The sequence below is a fragment of the Lynx rufus genome, unplaced genomic scaffold (assembly GCF_022079265.1).
Source record: "Lynx rufus isolate CCGP_SWC_20201006 ecotype Redwood Valley unplaced genomic scaffold, mLynRuf1.p SCAF_6, whole genome shotgun sequence".
In the NCBI taxonomy this organism is placed as follows: Eukaryota; Metazoa; Chordata; class Mammalia; order Carnivora; family Felidae; genus Lynx; species Lynx rufus.
The window spans coordinates 80649732-80664514 of NW_025814878.1; positions in this window are offsets into that span (position 1 = coordinate 80649732).

Sequence of the window (14783 nt, forward strand, 5' to 3'; positions counted from 1 at the left end):
CTTTTTTTTAAAGTCTAAATCTTCTGATATAAGTATGGCTACTCCAGCTTTCTTTTGTTGACCATTAGCATGATAGATCGTTCTCCATCCCCTTACTTTCAATCTCAAGGTGTCTTTAGGTCTAAAACGGGTCTCTTGTAAACAGAATATATATGGATCTTGTTTTCTTATCCATTCTGTTACACTGCGTCTTTTGATTGGAGCATTTAGTCCATTGACATTTAGAGTGAGTACTGAAAGATATGAATTTATTGCAATTTTATTTCTTGTGTAGTTGGAGTTTCTGGTAGTGTTCTGTTGTCTTTTCTAGTCTTTGTTGCTTTTGGCCTTTTTTCCCCCATCTTTTCTCCTCTCAGAGTCCCCCTTAAAATTTCTTGCTGGAGCAATTTAGTGGTCATAAACTCCTTTAATTTTGGTTTGTCTGGGAAACTTTTAATCTCTCCTTCTATTTTGATGACAGACAGCCTTGCTGGATAAAGAATTCTTGGCTGCATATTTTTCTGATTCGGCACACTGAATATATCCTACCACTCCTTTCTGACCTGCCAAGTTTCTGTGGATAGGTCTGCTACAAACCTGATCTGTCTTCCCTTGTAGGTTAAGGAATTTTTTCCCTTGAGGCCCTCATGATTCTTTCCTTAGTATTTTGTATTTATTATCTTTCCTGAGTATTTTGTGAATTTGACTGTGATATGCCTTGTTGATGGTCAGTTTTGTTGAATCTACACTTGATCTTAGCCAAAAGGCCGAGAAGCGATCAGTTTTGTTGAATCTAATGGGGGTCCTCTGTGCTTCCTGGATTTGGATGTCTGTGTCTTTCCCCAGGTTAGAAAGGTTTTCTGCTATGATTTACTCACATAACCTTCTACACCTTTTTCTCTCTTTTCATCATTTGGGACCCATATGATTCTGATGTTCTTCCCTTTAATGAGTCACTGGTGTCTCCAATTCTTAAATCATGCTCTTTTGCCTTAGTCTCCCTCTTTTTTTCCTGCCTCATTAATATCCATAAGTGTGTCCTTTATATTGCTGGTTCTCTCTTCTGCCTCATCCATCCTTGCCACCGTGGCAGTCATTCGAGATTGCAGCTCAGTTATAGCATTTTTTGTTTCATCTTGATTAGTTTTTACTTCTTTTATCTCTGAATAGGGGGATTCTAATCTATTTTCAATCCCAGCTAGTATTCTTATTATTGTGATTCTAAATTCTGACTCAGACATCTTGCTTGTATCTGTGTTGGTTAAGTCCCAGGCTGTTGTTTCTTCCTGCTCTTTCTTTTGGGGTGAATTCTTTCATTTCATCATTTCGAAGGAAGAAAAGGAATTGATAAGGTGGGAAAAAAAGTAAAATTAAAAAATTAAAAGAAACATACACAAAATCAAATAAATGATGTTAGATTATAGGTGTGTTTTGGTCTGGCTATTGAAAGGAGCTTGTTAGATTAGAGAAAAGGGAGGGAAATGGAAAAATGTTTGAAAATGTGTGAAAATGAATACAGTGAATAGAATAAAATGAAATGATGGAAGTCAAATAGAATTTGGAACGTTTACAAAAAGAAAAAATATAGTAGAAAAAAATAAAAATATTTTGTTTATTTTTTTTAAGAATGAGAGGGACAGAGCATGAGCAGGGGAAGGGCAGAGAGAGAGGGAGACACATAATGTGAAGCAGGCTCCATGCTCTGAGCTGTCATCACAGAGCCTGATGCGGGGCTTAAACTCATGTAATGTGAGATCATGACCTGAGCCGAAGTCAGACACCACCCAGGTACTTCTAAAGGAAAACATTTTTAATAAAAATTGAAAATAAAATAAATTTTTTCACTTTCTGTACTCAAGAAAAAGAAAAACGAAAAAGAAAAAAAATTGAATATATGGACCAGCAAACAGACTGAAATATGATTGAAATTACATTGGTTTCCTCTAGAAGTCAAACTATGAAGCACTTTATAGTCTGTAAACTAAGCAGGCAGGGAGATTTGTGTTATTCCTGAATAGTGAGGTTGGCCCAGTTGGGAGGGGCTTAGTGTAATGGCTCAGTTCTCCAATAGATGGTGCTGCTTAGCTTACTGGGGTGGATTGTTGTGTTGCTTGTAGGTGTGTATGTGCATGCGGGAAGGATGAAAATGGCATCACCCAGCTACCTAGTCTCTAGTATCAGAACTATGTGTTCTCCCTGAGCAGCAATTGTGCACCCGTCCTTTGTCTCCAGCTTCTGTACACTCCCTGCTTTTACACTGTCTGTGACCAAGCTGTCAGGTTGCCAGGCGGCACCTCCCTCTTGAGTTTTATCTCAGATGCAGCTGTGTTTCTGATCCCTCATTCCTGAGGGACTGGGGCACTGACCTGCTCAGAACTTCTGGGGGAGGGTCTTACTGAGCAATGGTCAGGTACCAGCTGCACCCAGGAACATTCACAGGACTGTGCTGCTGCCAATACCTGGAGACTGTGGCTGGATGCCAGCCTGCCCCTGAAAAAGTTCACGTGATCATGTAGCAGAAGCGTTTCAGGGATTATGGAAAATCACAACACATGTCTGGCACCAGGCTTCACCCTTAACGATCTTTTTCCAGCACCAGCGAATGTTGTTGTTCTCTCGGGTTTGCTGGGACTTGGTGGCTGCAGAGCTTCTACCAAACGTCCCTCCATCAGTGGAACTGCTTCTCCCTGTGTGTCCCGAGAACTTCCCAGGCCCCACTCTGCTCTGGGGATTCACCCTTCTCACCATAGCACTTCCAAGTATTGAGCTGCAGAGTTGCAGACTCTGTACTCCCCCTGTTTATAGAGTCTTAATGGAATTTAAACCCTTTCCTTTCTCTCCTTTTAGTTCAGTCCCTGCGGCTGTTTCCACTTTTCCACTTTACTGTAGCTGCTTTTGGGGTGGGGTGCTTTTTCCATACTCTCCCCCTGTTCCGTCCTCTCTCTGCAAGCAAAAACATCTCCCTGCGCTCCGTGGCTTCTCTCTCCTCCAGTTCACCTCTCCATGCCTTGTATCTGCTAAGTTCTGTGGTTCAGGTTGTGCAGATTGTTGTGTTAATCCTCAAATCAGTTTTCTAGGTGTTCAGGATGGTTTAGTGATGATCTGGCTGTATTTCATGGATGCGGGACTCAAAAAGACTTCCATGCTCTTCTGCCATTTTGGCTCTTCTCCAAATGCAAGAATTTTATTTACTTATTTTTATTTATTTATTTTTTAAGTTTATTTTTGAGACAGAGAGAGAGCATGAATGGGGGAGGGGCAGAGAGAGAGAGGGAGACACAGAATCAGAAGCAGGCTCCAGGCTCTGAGCCATCAGCCCAGAGCCTGACGTGGGGCTTGAACTCACAGACTGCGAGATCGTGACCTGAGCTGAAGTCAGACGCTTAACTGACTGAGCCACCCAGGTGCCCCCTTTTTTTAATTTATTTTTTATTTTTTTTAAGTTTATTTATTTTTGAGACAGAGAGAGACAGAGAATGAACAGGGGAGGGGCAGAGAGAGGGAGACACAGAATCGGAAGAAGGCTCCAGGCCCTGAGCCATCAAGAATTTTAAATTAAAACTTAAAACCAAAAGCAAAACATTACAGAAAAACTTAGTGAATGTATGGTAGAGTGAACAAGAATAAGTTAGTGTGATCTGAGTGTATAGTTTCTGGTGATTTTACATTATGTGTGATAGAACTTGGAAAATCTAGAGGAATGAAGGGATAATAAAATACATGCTAATCAGAAAAGCCATGGTCATGTCTTGTGGATTGCACAATAGGGAGAGGGCTACTAGAATGAAGTATGGAATCTCTTCTATGGAAGAAGATGAATGAGAGACTCTAGCATTTAAAAGAAGAGGTCTAAATAGGGTGTACACCGTGAGAGAAAGTAAAAGGTGGTGATTTCGGTGAAAGGAAGTAAGTTCCTCTCCAGCTGGAAAAATTGGTGAGGATTCAGAGATGTGGGAGCAGACCTACAGGTACAGTATAGGGTGGTAACCTCACATAGCAGAGGGAAGTCAGGGAACATTGAAAGATTGAGAATTTTGGGACAGGAATTGTTAACTAAATGTTCCAGGAAATGTCACTAAAAATGCTGATGAGAGTAGTTCTGCTGGCCTGGGTCAGAGAGGGAGTTCTCTGCCTGCTTTCCAGAAAGTGGTGCTGACTAAATGCAATCATTGGCATAGAAAAGCAGTGAGCCATCAGCCCCACTGAGATTGGTCAGGAGTGGAATGAAGAAAGCGTATGTGGTATGGGGCACAGAAGTAAGAACTTCTGTGGTGCTCGTGTAGAAAAACAATTTTCTAGTCTCATCTGAGTGTACAGGGAAGGAATATCCCAGCAGTGGTGGTGGGTTGAGTACATAAGCAGGCACTAAAGGCTAGATTTGCCCAAGAGTTCTATGTTCAGTACAGTCTTCACTGTAACTTTGATGTATATTAGTATTTGATGCATAATAGTTGCTAACATTTATTGGGTATTTACTGTGAATTTAGATTTTACCTAAGAAGTCAATATTTACTAATTACCTTAATTTTTAAAATAATGCCAAAAAGAGGGTAGTGTTATTATTCCATTTAACAGATATGCTCTATAGTATGGTTTTATTAAGTCAACTCTTAATATAACTTTGTGGTAAGAGCAGGTTTCCCAATTTCACAAATTCCCAGTTGTATGAGCAAAGGCAAATTATCAACTTAGCCTTAGATTTCTTACATAAATCAAAATATGTCAGTTGCTATTGACATTATTACAATGGTATATCCCTCAAAATACTAGCCTGATATCCTAGAATATTTAAGGTTCTGGATGAGTGGTTTCTTAATTTGGAAGACAGGGAAATATGAGTCTCATCAGGGGAGAGGCATGATTGGGCATGGTCAGCCTTGAAGACTCTTGTTCCTCCTTCCCCAGGTTTTGAGGGAAGAGAAGGAATGGACCTAGAGTAGACAGAACTTTACCAGCAATTTGCCTTCTAATAGCATCCAGCTTTCCCATAGGGCACTGTGTGATTTGGGTAGAACCGTTTAGACTCTAGATCCAGGACTGGACTCTTAACGTAAGCCTGACCATCAATATATTTCATCTCCCTGACCATAGATATTGGTTCAGTGTTAGGCAATGACTCAAGATGGTCCAAGAAAGTCAGGCCTGGGATTTTTCTGGGATGTTGGTAAGTTTGTGTGCTTTTTTCCACCCTGAGGTTGTTGAAGTATGGGTTATAAATCTGGGACGGCTAGCAGCTGTTTCTTTTCTTTTCTTTTTTTTTTAATTACATCCAAGTTAGTTAGCATACAGTGCAACAATGATTTCAGGAGTAAATTCCTTAATGACCCTTATGCATTTAACCCATCCCCCCTCCCACAATACCCCCAAGAACCCTCTGTGTGTTTTCCATCGTCCCCCTCCTGGTTTTTACATTATTTTTGCTTCCCTTCCCTTATGTTCATGTTTTGTCTCTTAAAGTCCTCATATGAATGAAGTCATATGATATTTGTCTTTCTCTGACTAATTTCGCTTAGCATAATACCCTCTAGTTCCATCCATGTAGTTGCAAATGGCAATATTCATTCTTTTTGATTTCTGAGTAATACTCCATTGTATATATATACCACATCTTCTTTATCCATTCATCTGCACCATTTGGCGCTTTCTGTACTTTGGCTATTATTGATAGTGCTGCTATAAACATTGGGGTGCATGTGTCCATTCAAAACAGCATACCTATATCCCTTGGACAAATACCTAGTAGTACAACTGCTGGGTTGTAGGGTAGTTCTATTTTTAATCTTTGGAGGAACTTCCATACTGTTTTCCAGAGTGGCTGCACCGGTTTGCATTCCCACCAAAAGAGATCCTCATTCTCTGCATCTTCACCAACATCTGTTGTTGCCTGAGTTGTTAATATTAGCCATTCTGACAGGTGTGAGGTGATATCTCATTGTGGTTTTGATTTGTATTTCCCAGGTGATGGGTGATGTTGAGCATTTTTTCATGTGTCAGTTGGCCATTTCGATGTCTTCTTTGGACAAGTGTCTATTCATGTCTTTTGCCCATTTCTTCACTGATTATTTGTTTTTTGGGCGTTGAGTTTGATAAGTTCTTTATAGATTTTGGATACTAACCCTTTATCTGATATGTCGTTTGCAAATATCCCCTCCCATTCTGTCAGTTCCCTTTCAGTTTTGCTGATTGTCTCCTTCTCTGTGCAGAAGATTTTTATTTTGATGAGGTCCCAATAGTTCATTTTTGCTTTTGTTTCCCTTGCTTCCGGAGATGCGTCGAGTAAGAATTTGTTGCAGCCAAGATCAAAGGGGTTTTGCCTGATTTCTCCTCGAGGATTATGATGGCTTCCTGTCTTACATTGAGGTCTTTCATCCATTTTGAGTTTACTTTTGTGTATGCTGTAAGAAAGTGGTCCAGGTTCATTCTTCTGCATGTCATTGTCCAGTTTTTCCAGCACCGCTTGCTGAAAAAACTGTCTTTATTACATTGGATATTCGCTCCTTTTTTGTCACAGATTAGTTGACTGTACATTTGTGGGTCCATTTCTGGGTTCTCTATTCTGTTCCATTGATCTGAGTGTCTGTTCTTGTGCCAATACCATAATGTATTGATGATTACAGCTTTATAGTATAGCTTGAAGTCTGGGATTGTGATGCTTCCTGCTTTGGTTTTCTTCTTCAAGATTGCTTTGGCTATTCGGTGTCTTGTCTGGTTCCATACAAATTTTAGGATTGTTTGTTCTAACTCTGTGAAGAATGCTGGTGTTATTTGATAGGGATTGCATTGAATATGTAGGTTGCTTTGGGTAGTATTGACATTTTAACAATATTTGTTCTTCCTATCCAGGAGCATGGAATCTTTTTTCCATTTTTTGGTGTCTTCTTCAGTTTCTTTCTTGAGCTTTATATAGTTTTCAGTGTGTAGATTTTTCACCTCTTTGGTTAGATTTATTTGTAGGTATTTTTTTATTTTATTTTATTTATTTTTTTTAAATTTTTTTTTCAACGTTTCTTTATTTTTGGGACAGAGAGAGACAGAGCATGAACGGGGGAGGGGCAGAGAGAGAGGGAGACACAGAATCGGAAACAGGCTCCAGGCTCCGAGCCATCAGCCCAGAGTCTGACGCGGGGCTCGAACTCCCGGACCGTGAGATCGTGACCTGGCTGAAGTCCGACGCTTAACCGACTGCGCCACCCAGGCGCCCCTATTTGTAGGTATTTTATGGTTTTTGGTGCAATTGTAAATTGGATCGATTCCTTGATTTCTGTTTCTGTTGCTTTATTGTTGGTGTATAGGAATGCAACCAATTTCTGTGCATTGATTTTATATCCTGCAACTTTGCTGAATTCATGAATCAGTTCTTGCAGTTTTTTGGTGGAATCTTTAGGGTTTTCCATATAGAGTATCATGTCATCTGTGAAGAATGAAAGTTGACCTCCCTCTGGCCGATTTGGATGCCTTTTATTTCTTTGTGTTGTTTGATTGCTGAGGCCAAGACTTCCAATACTATGCTGAATAACACTGGTGAGAGTGAACATCCCTCTCTTGTTCCTGACCTTAGGGGGAAAGCTCTCAGTTTTTCCTCATTGAGGATGATATTGGCATTGGGTTGTTCATATATGGTTTTTATGATCTCGAGGTGTGATCCTTATATCCCTACTTTCTTGAGGGTTTTTATCAAGAAAGGATGCTGCGTTTTGTCAAATGCTTACTCTGCATCTATTGAGAGGATCATATGGTTCTTGTCCTTTCTTTCATTGATGTGATGAATCACATTGATTGTTTTGTGGATATTGACCCAGCCCTGCATCCCAGGTATAAATCCCACTTGTTATGGTGATAATTTTTTTAATGTATTATTGTATTTGGTTGGCTAATACCTTGTTTGGGATTTTTGCATCCATGTTCATCAGGGAAATTGGTCTGTAGTCCTTTTTAGTGGGGTATTTGTCTGGCTTTGGAATCGAGGTAATGATGGCTTCATAGAATGAGTTTGGAAGTTTTCTTTACATTTAAATTTTACAACAGCTTCAAGAGAATAGGTGTTAACTCTTCCTTAAATGTTTGGTAGAATTTCCCTGGAAAGCCATCTGGCCCTGGACTCTTGTTTTTTGGGAGATTTTTTATTGCTCATTCGATTTCTTTCCTGGTTATGGGCCTGTTCAGATTTTCTATTTCTTCCTGTTTCAGTTTTGGTAGTGTATATGTTTCTAGGAATTTGTCCATTTCTTCCAGACTGCCCATTTTATTGGCATATAATTGCTGATAGTATTCTCTTGTTATTGGTTTTATTTCTGCTGTGTTGGTTGTGATCTCTCCTCTTTCATTCTTGATTTTATTTATTTAGGTCCTTTCCTTTTTCTTTTTGATCACAGTGGCTAGTGGTGCATCAATTTTGTTAATTCTTTCATAGAACCAGCTTCTGGTTTCATTGATCTGTTCTGTTTTGGGTTTTTTGTTTTGTTTTGTTTTGGTTTTGGTTTTGTTAGCATTGATTTCTGCTCTAACCTTTATTGTGTCCTGTCTTCTGCTGGTTTTGGGATTTATTTGGTGTTCTTCTTCCAGCTTTTTAAGGTGTAAGGTTAGGTTGTGTATCTGAGACCTTTCTTCCTTCTTTACGAAGGCCTGGGTTGCTATATGCTTTCCTCTTATGACCTTCTTTTTGGGCCTTGGTGTTATCAGTTTCATTGGCTGCCATTTAGTTTTAAATTTCCTCTTGAACTTCTTTGTTAGCCCATTCATTCTTTTATTAGGATGTTGTGTACTCTCCAGGTATTTGTTATCTTTCCAGATTTTTTCTTGTGGTTGATTTTGAGTTTCATAGTGTTGTAGTCTAAAAATATGCATGGTATGATCTTGAATTTTTTGTACTTGTTGAGGGCTGATTTGTGTCCCAGTATGTCGTCTTTCTGGAGAATGTTCTATGTACACTGGAGAGGAATGTATATTCCGCTGCTTTAGGACAAAATGTTCTGAATATATCTGTTAAGCCCATCTGGTCCGGTGTGTCATTCAAAGCCATTGTTTCCTTGTTGGTTTTCTGTTGGTTTTTCTGTTTAGATGATCTGTTCAGTGTTGTAAGTGGGGTATTGAAGTCCCCTACTATTATGGTATTATTATCAATGATTTTCTTTATTTTGTGATTAATTGATTTATATATTTGGGTGCTCTCACATTTGGAGCATAAATGTTTCCAATTGTAGGTCTTCTTGGTACATAGACCCCTTCATTATGAAATAATGCCCTTTTTAATCTCTTGATACAGACTTTATTTTAGAGTCTAGATGGTCTGATATAAATATGGCTACTCCAGCTTTCTTTTTTCGACCATTACCATGATAGATGGCTCTCCATCCCCATACTTTCAATCTCAAGGTGTCTTTAGGTCTAAAGTGGGTCTCTTGTAAATAGTATATAGATGGATCTTGTTTTCTTATCCATTCTGTTACTCCGTGTCTTTTGATTGGAGCATTTAGTCCATTGACGTTTAGAGTGAGTACCAAAAGATATGAATTTATTGCCATTATGTTGCTTGTAGAGTTGGAGTTTCTGGTAGTGTTCTGTTGTCTTTTCTAGTCTTTGTTGCTTTTTGCCTTTTTGCCCCCATCTTTTCCTCCCTCAGAGAGTCCCCCTTAAAATATCTTGCAGGGCTGGTTTAGTGGTCATGAACGCCTTTAATTTTTGCTTGTATCTGTGTTGATTAAGTCCCTGGATATCATTTCTTCCATGTCTTTCTTTTGGGGTGAATTCCTTAATTTCCTCACTTTGAAGGAAGAAAAGGAATTAATAAGGTAAAAATAAATTATAATTAAAAAAATTAAAAGCACAAAACACACCAAAAAAATTCAAATAAATGGTGCTAGATCCTATGTGTGTTTTATTCTGGTTGTTGAAAGGAGCTTGATAGTTTAGAGAAAAAAGGGGAAAAAACGAAAAAAAACTGAAAATGTTTGAAAATTTGAAGAAATGAATACAATGAAATAGAATAGAATGAAATGATGGGCTAAAATAGAATTTGACAAACTTACAAATAAGTAAAAAATACAGTAGAAAAAAAATTAAAGAAAAATATTTTTAAAGAAAAATATTTTTAATAAAAATTGAAAATAAAAAATTTTACTCTTTCTATATTCAGAAAAAAGAAATGAAAATGAAAAAAAAGAAAACTGAATAGTTGGACCAGCAAACAGACTGAAATACAATTGAAATTACATCGGTTTCCCCTAGGAGTGAAACTGAAGCACTTTATAGTTTGTAAACTAAACAGGTGGAGAGGCCTGTGTTGTTCCTGAAGAGCATGGTTGGCCCTGTTGGGTGGGGCTTAGTGTAATGGCCCCATTCTCCAGTAGATGGTGCTGCTTAGCTTACTGGGGTGGATTGTTGCGTCACTTGTAGGTGTTTATGCGGATGCATGGGAGCAATGAAATTGGTGTCCCTCAGCTGCCCAGTCTCTAGTATTGGAACTTTGTCCTCCTCAATCAGCAATGGCACACCTGTCCTTTGTCTCCATCTTCCATCCACTCCCTGCTTTTACATTGTCCACGACCAAGCCATCAGGTTGTCAGGTGGCACCTCCCTCCTGAGTTTTATCTAAGTGTGGCTGTTATCCCAACCCCTCACTTCTGAGGTACTGTGGCTTTGACCCACTCAGACCTTCTGGGGAGGGTCTCATCAAGCAATGGCCAGGTGCCAGCCCACCCCAGAAAAAGGTCATGCAATCGTGCAGCAGCAGCATTTCAGGGATTATGGAAAACCACAACACACATCTGGCACCAGGCTTCACCCTTAACAACCTTGTTTCAACACCAGCGAATGTGATTGTTCCCTGGGGTCCACTGGGACCTTTCACTGTGGAGTGGCTGCACAGTCTCTACCAAATGTCCTTTCGGCAGGGGAACTGCCTCTCCCCATGTGGCCTGAGGACTGCCCCGACCTCACTCTGCTGGGGTTTTGCCCTCACCAGAGCACCACCAGGTATTGAGCTGCAGAATTTCAGACTCTATGCTCCCCCTGTTTATAGAGTCTTAATGGAATTTAACCCCTCTCCTTTCTCCCTTTTTAGTTCAGTCCCTGAGGCTGTTTCCACTTTTCTACTTTCTCTCCAACTGCTTTTAGGGGTGGGGTGCTTTTCCCATATTCTCCCCCACCCCGCTCCTGTCTCTGTCCTCTCTCTGCAAGCAAAAACAGCTACACGCCCTCTGCAGCTTCTCTCTCCCCCACTTCACCTCTCTGCGCAGCATACTTGCTGAGTTCTGTGGTTCAGGTTGTGCAGATTGTTGTGTTAATCCTCAAATCAGTTTTCTAGGTGTGCAGGATGGTTTAGTGTTGATCTGGCTGCATTTCAGGGATGCGAGACCCCAAGAACTCCATTCTTTTCTGCCATCTTGGCTCCTCCTCTGCTAGCAGCTATTTTGCTATACCTTGGAAGTACTATCTGAGCGTGAAGCCAAAGAGAAGACATCAACATCAGGAGATGGAGAGAGACAGATTCTTTGTGATGTCTTTGATATACTAGCTTCAACCTGTGCCTGAAACAGAATCAACCTGTAGAATTTTCACTTATGTGAGTTTGTCAATTCCCTTTTCTGGTTTTTGCCTTTTCAACTATATATAAATCCTTCAATTTAAAAGCAGTTGGACACAGGATCTTAGCTTATTTTATATGTCTCAGGAGATGATCTGGATAGTGGAGGGGTGGTGAGCCGATGTTGGTTCTGTGTGGGTATGGATTACATCTGTAACTGGTTTGGTCATACCTCACAGATGCTTGTCACAGTACACACTGGGCCTACAGCAAACTGCCTTTGCCCAAGAAAGCACGTGGATAGTTAAAAAACAGAACTTACTGAGAACAGGTGAAAATACTGAAAACCTTGTTAAATGTTGATCCTGTTGCTTGGATCTTGTTTAAGGAAAGACAACTTCTTGGGATCAGTAATTGAGAGAGGCTTCTGAAAATATCCTGAAGGACAGGTCATCCCAATGCTGAGCATGTTTTAAACAAATGATTTATGTGTCAGAGATTGTCATCCTGTACTCAGGATGTTTTGTACTGTTTTTGAGTGTGTTACTTGTATTGCTGAAACCAAAAGGAAAGTACTCAAACCCAAGGACACTAGTATGGGCACTAATAATATGCTTTGGCCTCCACATATTCATTCATTTACTGGAACAGAGACTGCTAATTACTCATCAAAATCCATGTTCTCATATTTCTGGGCATTCACATCCTCTTTTGCAGTTAGGTAAGGCCATGTGACTGAATTCTAACTGCCGGAATATAAGTGGAAGCATGTCCCTCTTCAGACATGGGCCATAAATGTCTTTTGCATGTTTTCCTCTATATGCTTTTCCAATTTCTAGATTGCTGCAATAGAGCCAATTTTTAGGAAGGTTTAGAAGTCATGTGTTAAAGATTCCAGAACATTTGTCAACCTGGTTTCCTAAACACTGTGTAGAAGAGGACTGTCCTGGTTCACTTGTTCACATTCCCCTTACTGTTGGCCAGGAAAGAGTAAATTGTACTGTTGTACTTGAGCCATTATATATTTTGGGGTCTTTTCTTTAGAGTAGTTACCCTCCCTTAACTAATACATTTACCAAAAATGTATTGAGCACCAAGTATGTGGAAGATAGATATATACTTTAATTAAAGGAGTTCTGTGGTTAAGAGCTGTAGAGAGTTATAAGCCCCTCTGGATTCTCAGAGAGGTTAAAGAGAACACAGCATGATTTACCCCTGCCTACTTTGCTAGCCTCTTTGTTGTCTGCATTTCATTCAAGGTGACCTCCTTTTAGTTCTTAGAATGTGACACATTCTCTCCTGTCTCTGCCCTTTGTACGTATCTCCTTTGTCTAGAATGTCTTGCTCTTTCCTCTGTATTTTTCAACAGAAATTTTACTTCTTCAAGAAAGCCTTCATAGCCCAGACACTCCACTTTCTCAGTCTAGGCCCAAGGACGGGCAAGATACTCATTATATATTTTTATAGCACCCAGTAACTTCCCTTTACAGCTTTAATTATAAGCGGCCATTTTCTACATGAGCTATTATTGGAGTAATGTCTTTATTCCCCACTAGATTGTCGGTTCCTTTAAAGTAGGGCTCCTTTTTGTTTTCTTTAATTTTGTATGATCGATTATTTGGTAAGGTACCTAGTATAAAATAAATACTCAATTCAAATTTATTGAATGCATAAGATATAAATGGAACCCTTTCTCTTTCAATTCCTCATGGACTTTATTCATTAATTATCACTACCTTTATCATCAATATCAAGAATAAATCAAGTATTGGAAACTTGGAAAAGGTGATGCTGAACAGAAATAGGATGACTTTGGGGGTATATAATCAAATTTTTGATTTAAATCTGTTTAGTTTGAGGTGCTGAACCCTTAAGGAGATATCTTATAAATAGTTTAGAAGGCAGACCTATTAAATGGAGAAATTGAAGTGCTAAGATTGAAATAAGAGCAATAATTGAAATCTGGGAGTAGATACGATCATAGAAGGAGAGCACAAAAAGAGAAAAAGGTAATATTTATGTGGAATAAATACAGTTAAGGATTGTTAAGGAGTCTGTGTCCTATTGAGCTTTGTGCTTTACTCAGTGTCTAGCATGATAATTATACATAGTGGTTGCTAATGAAGAGGAACTAATAAAGAAGGATGGTGTAATAGGCTTTGCTATAATAATGCTGCATAAGAAATGACCTCTAAATCTTTGTGGCTCACAAGATTGTTCTTTATCATCCACAGATCTGGAGGTCATCAGGGGTAGCTCTGTTTCAACCTGGGAGTTGGGTTCAGGTCTGATCCACATGTCTCGTATTGAAGGACCAGGTTGAATAAGCAGTGCCTACCAGCAGAAACCCAAAGTCAGTGTGATGGGAATATATGTTGTCAGCCTATTCTGTTGTGAGGCACTGTATAGCATTGTGGCAATGGGTCTGTGTATGTATAATCCTTTCAGAAGGAGTAAAGAATTGGAGACAGAATCTTGCCTTCAAGTTGGAAAAGTAGGACCATGAGAAGGGGAGAGAAAAATTTCCAAGAAGAGAATCTTTAGTAGTAGATTCAGAGAGGGTCAATAATTATGCTGTGAAAAGACTGGAGTTTGTCTGTGGTTAGATATCATTTATGGGAGCATGTCAGCAAAGTGGTGGTAGGGTGCACAGACCACATTACCAATAGAGGTAAGGTGGCCAGATTTAGCAAATAAAAATATAGGATGCCAAGTTAAATTTGAATTTGTGATAGAGACTAATTTTAAAATTGTTTAATTATTCATCATTTATATGAACTTCCAGTGTAACTGGGTATTCTGTATTTGATCTGGCAGCCATATGTTAGTGTTATGAATGAGCAGTAGATGAGGTATTGGAGTCAAGATAAAGGAGACCATTGTTGAAGGTAGGTGATAAAGGGAAAAGGAGGGATAAACTAGAAGGTGTATATAGTTAGGAAGAGCTCTATTAGTAGTGTAGACCTGACCATGTCATCAGAAATCATTACACATATACCCATGGTGTATCTGGGGGGCAGGTAACCCTGCTCATTTGGGGAGTTAATGTGACAAAGGAAAAAGTTTGAGCAGCAATTCGATACGATGATTCCAGAGCATCTCTGTGGCAATTTTAAAAAGTAGAAAGAAAATAAGAACACATAAAACTTTATCCCAAGCTATGAATTTAGAGTAACCTATGTGAGAAAAACTAATAAAAATGTCATTATGTGATGGCCATGGTATTGATCATGTTTTGTTTACACTTAGGAGTTGTGAAGACTTGCATATGTTGCATCGTCTT